Below are 5,155 nucleotides of genomic sequence, written 5' to 3'. Positions count from 1 at the left end.
GAAACACGGGGAACAAATCCCATCTCAACTCCAACGTGTTCCCCGCGGGTGGACCCACGGGTAGTGCCCCACCCGTGGTCCCGCCCGCGGGTACAACACCCACAAGGCATACGTTCCCGCGGGTGGTGCCCCGCCTGCCGTTCCGCCCGCGGGTACGCCCCTGTACCACAACAAATCCCTTCGGGGATTTTCTCCTCCAAACACAAATTCAAGTCCAAAACATGCCAAATCTTACCAAGCACAACAAAATGACTTGAACCAAGGAAAATGCCAAGCAATGGCACAAAGGAAACCTAAACACAAGCTCTAGATATGCAATATCACAAGATAAATGCATAAACTCTCACATTTCATAGCAAAACACATGTAGAAGCCAAGAAATCATATATAGGTAAGCAAAATAGGTTTTGTAGAGCATGGGTTACCTCTTGAAGACCAAAAGACTCTTCTTACACCACAACAAGCTCTCCACTAAGCTCACTAGCCAAACCACTTCAAGATCAAACCAAAAGTTCATAAAGATCCAACCTTTAAGAAAAGACAACTAAGATGGAACCAAAAAGACTAGACAAGCTTAGATCTTACCCTTCTAGATGCCAAAATAGAGGAAAGATTGAATCTTGGAAGCAAAACTTGGAATCTTGAAAAAGGCTTCTTTTGGCTTGAAGAACAAGCTACTCTTGTTTTCTAGAGAGAAGGTAGAGATATTTTCTAGGAAATGTAAGGGAATGAAATGAAGAAGTCTTCTAGGTTTAGGTTACAAAACTAGCTCTTGGTGAAAAGACAAGGATACCCTTACTAACTCTTTGAAAGTGTAAGGAACAAGGGAACTCCTCTCAAAGCACAAGGTACAACACCACTTAAAGATTGACAAGTCAAATACTAGTCCTTGAGTATCAAAAATCAGGATTTTAGGAATCAATTCCTCAAAAGAAATAGAATTAATTACTCAATTAATTCATGGTTTGGAGTGTGGATTTTTGGGGTGTCACATCCCCGTCCCCGTCGGGGCGGGGATAGGGGATCCCCAACGGGGACGGGGCATATTGCCATCACTAATTTCTCTTTTCTTCCTGTACTTTTAGAGTGAAAAGAAACAAATGAAAAGTAGTCAGTCTTTTTAACCCAAATATGTTTTGCAAAGGGTTGAATGTTCTTGTGCCTGAACTTCTCGATTCTTTGATCCTTGTAAAAGTAGTAGCATTCAGGTCTGGTATGACCTCGTAACCTGCAATAGTGACATACGAGGTTATAGAATTTATAATGTAGCTTATTTGATCTTACTATACCATGGGTGCGTTTCATTGTGCTGGATTCAGGGATGTCCTCTGGATCAGGTCCAGATGCTTTGACAAATACCGTTTTATCTTTTGAGTTGCTTCCGGTGAAGGCCAAACAAAAATTTGCAGAAGTTTTTCTTCCGGAATCAAGGATTTAATCAAGTGTTGAAGTGGGGTGTCCATCATTTGGATTTGTCATTTGTAGGTGCTTAGCTCTTTCTTCAAGGTCTGTACTTCTTGTTGTAGTTTCTGTTCTCGGTCGGCCGCTTCCTTAAGCAGTACATTCCCAGTCTGTACTTCGTTTTATAGTTTTTCTTCTCGGTCAGCTGCCTCTTTAAGCAGTACATTCCTATCAGCTATTTGAGTTTGATATACTTTGCTAGCATTTGTTACAATCTCTATCTCACTAGCTAGTTTACGATTTGCTTTTCGTAGGGCTTCCCATTTGGGATACAACTTATTAAACTCAACTTCAAAAGAAAAGGCATTTAGTTCTGAATCTTCCGCGGAGACATATTGACCACCCTCTGAGTCAGCTCCTTCAACCGATTCTGAACAGCCAGTAACACGTGCAGTAAACGCGACAAAGTTACCCGAGATTTCTTCAACATCAGATCCGGTTGTTTCAACGTCAGGCTCGTCGTCACTCCAGGTAATGGATGACATAGACTTTTTGCGTCTAAGGTAGGTGGCACACTCTGCTTGTACATGTCCAAAGCCTTCACATTCATAGCACTTAATTCATATGTTGTTAGGTTTTTCTTTGGACTTTCCTGGACGTGAGACAGATTGTTTGAAATTTTATGAACCTGTCCTGGGACCAGCTTTGGAGGATGTTGTTCCCTTTTGTGAATTTTTGTTGCGTGAATTTTTGGATACCTGTTTCAGAATTTTAGAAAACTGTTTAGTCAAGAAAACAACTGTATCATCACCTGTTTCGTCTGAATCAGATACAACATTATTTTCTTCAGCGGCTAAAGCAACATTTTTTTGTTTTTTTCGTGTGATCAGTTAAGATTTCCATTTCATATGTTCTAAGATTTCCTATTAACTGGGTGACCGTTTTATTCTCCCAGCCATCATGTTCTTGTATAGTTGTGACTTTCATTCTAAACCTGGAAGGTAAAGATCTCAGTATCTTCTTAACAAGCCTTGTTTGCGAGAATGGTTCACAAAGAACCATTGCACGATTCACCAGCTCTTGTACACGTGTGTGAAAGTCGATGATTGTCTCATCCTCATTCATTCGAAGCACTTCGAAATAAGATTGGACCAGCTGCAGCTTTGATTGTTTCACTGATGCAGTTCCTTCGTAAGTTGACTCAAGGGTTTCCCAAGCACCTTTAGCTGAAGAGATACCTGCAACAATTGAAAACTGACTTTCATGCATAAGAGAGTAAATTGTGTCTAAAGCCTTATCATTGTTTCCAGCGTTAGTTATCTCTGTTTGAGTCCACCCAGTCTCAGGCTCAGCTACTTTTGTTCCGTCAGTGCTGGAACTGGGTTTGGTGGGGTGTGTCCAACCTGACACCATAGACCGCCACACGGCTTCACCTTGAGCTTTTAGGTGCGAATGAGTGGTAGCCTTCCAATAGGCGTAGTTGTCGCTAGTCAACTGGGGAATGACTTTAGTTCGATCCATTCTGTACCACTTAAGACCCCGTGAGATCAAACAAATAAGCAATAAACAGATAAATAATAAGAGCCGCTGAAGAGATGAATTCAAGGGCACGGAATCGCCAGATCGATAGACTAATAAATTAAGTTTACAGGCTCTGATACCAATTGAAAATGTGCCGTGAATCTTGAATTCAATTACACCTTTAATGTTGTACTTGTTTTTAGAAGAGATATTGCATTATCAATTAATTATGTTATTTAATGAACATAAATAACAAAATATAAAGGCATAAAAATAAAACAAGTACTCAGAGATTGATCACGCAGTTCAGAGCGCTTCTTCAACGTCTGCGGGGCAACTCACGTCTGCCCAATCCACTATAGATGTTCACCAAGGAGTATTACAAGAGGTAAGTACAAATGGCCATCATCCTTTACCACTACAACCCTTCCTAACACCTATTTAGGACTGAACCGTGCATGCCATAGCAATCTTCAAGTGAAGCTTCAGTTGGACCAGGTACTGTCTGTGCAGACCAGAATTGAACTACAATAATAATAATATAATTTAGCTGATTAATTTAAATAGCACTTGTCTAGATTTCACTCAATATAGCAGTTCACAAAAATGACAACTTTCCCCTTTGGAGAGGCTTCCTTTTATAGCTGTTTTAACCCATCACCTTGATCCTTAATATTAGCATCCCTTTCATTTCGATAAACCACAACCATACACATTTGATTTGAAGTAGCCATTCGCTCACTTGAGAATTACCAAAGCCACTCAAAAATAATAAACTCCTTAATTATAGCTTTGATTCCATAAATCCATTGAGTGCCATAATAAACCATATAATCATGCATTTTGCTCCAAGCGCTGCTCACTTGAAATATACCATGACCATAATAATTAATTCCATGTTAAATAATAATATCTCAATATTTCAAACCTGTGGAGCAGCATAAAGATGAGATGGTCCAAGCGTATAACATAAAATATTTCACATTAAATAATTCTAACCCTTTAATAATTAAATTAGCCAATTTATTTCTGGGATTTTTTTACGTGTATCATTTGTACACTTACATTTTTTATTGTATAAATATCTAGCTTTGCTTTGTAATTAATTGCATCATCAATCAATTGAATTCATTTGCTTTCTTGTTTTCTCTCCTCACGTAGAGTATATATATATATATATATATATATATATATATATATATATATATATATATATATATATATATATATATATATATATATATATATTTTGTCATTATTATATTTTCCCTATTATGGTCCAAGCTGGATATGCTTTACATGACCAAATCTCTGACGAATACGCTGCGCCTGAAGGAGCGTCTATACACAATCCGTATGATGGAAGGTACTTCTATTAAGTCTCACTTGGAGGAATTCAATTCTATTTTATTGGACTCGGAGAATATTGATGTCATAATTGAAGATGAGGACTGTGCTGTTTTATTGCTTGTCTCTCTCCCTAAATCTTACAAGTATTTCAAAGAAATTATGTTGTATGGTAATAATAGTGATACCCTTACTTTCGACAATGTTATGTCGAACCTATTGTTCAAAGAAAAGTTTGACTTTGAAATTAAGTCTGAGGACAAGGGTGAAGGCTTGACTGTTAGGGGTCGTTCACTTGAAATAGAGAGTAGCAACAAAAAATCTAGATCCAAGTCCAAATGACGTAAGTCCAACAAATCCTGTAAGTACTACAAGAAGCATGGTCACGATGTGACTAAATGCTTCAAACTGAAGAATAAGCAAGAGAGAGAAAAGAATTCTGTTGAAGCTAGTGTTGTTGCAAGTGATTCCGAATACGATGTTATGTTATCTGTTAACTCTGGGCCTTTGATGACAAATGGAGCGAAACCATGTGGATTTTGGACTCTGGTTGTACATTTCACATGTGTCCTCACAAAGGCTGGTTCGTCTCTCTGGAACCGGTTAGTGGTGCAGTTGTCTTGATCGGTAATGATGCCCAATGCAAGGTTAGTGGAATTAGAAGTGTGCAGATTAAAACTCATGATAACGCTGTCAGGACTCTTACCAATGTTTGGTATATTCCTGATTTGAAACGCAATCTGATATCCTTGGGAACCTTAGAATCTCGAGGGTCCAAGTACATAGCTGAAGGTGGAGTTCTAAATGTCATAAAAGGCTTTCTTGTTCTCATGAAAGCTTCACGTTCTAAAAGCTTGTATGTAACACCCCATAAAAACAAGCTATT

Source organism: Ipomoea nil, unplaced genomic scaffold (genome assembly GCF_001879475.1).
Source record: "Ipomoea nil cultivar Tokyo-kokei standard unplaced genomic scaffold, Asagao_1.1 scaffold0480, whole genome shotgun sequence".
Taxonomy (NCBI): domain Eukaryota; kingdom Viridiplantae; phylum Streptophyta; class Magnoliopsida; order Solanales; family Convolvulaceae; genus Ipomoea; species Ipomoea nil.
Note: the sequence above shows the minus strand (reverse complement) of the source record.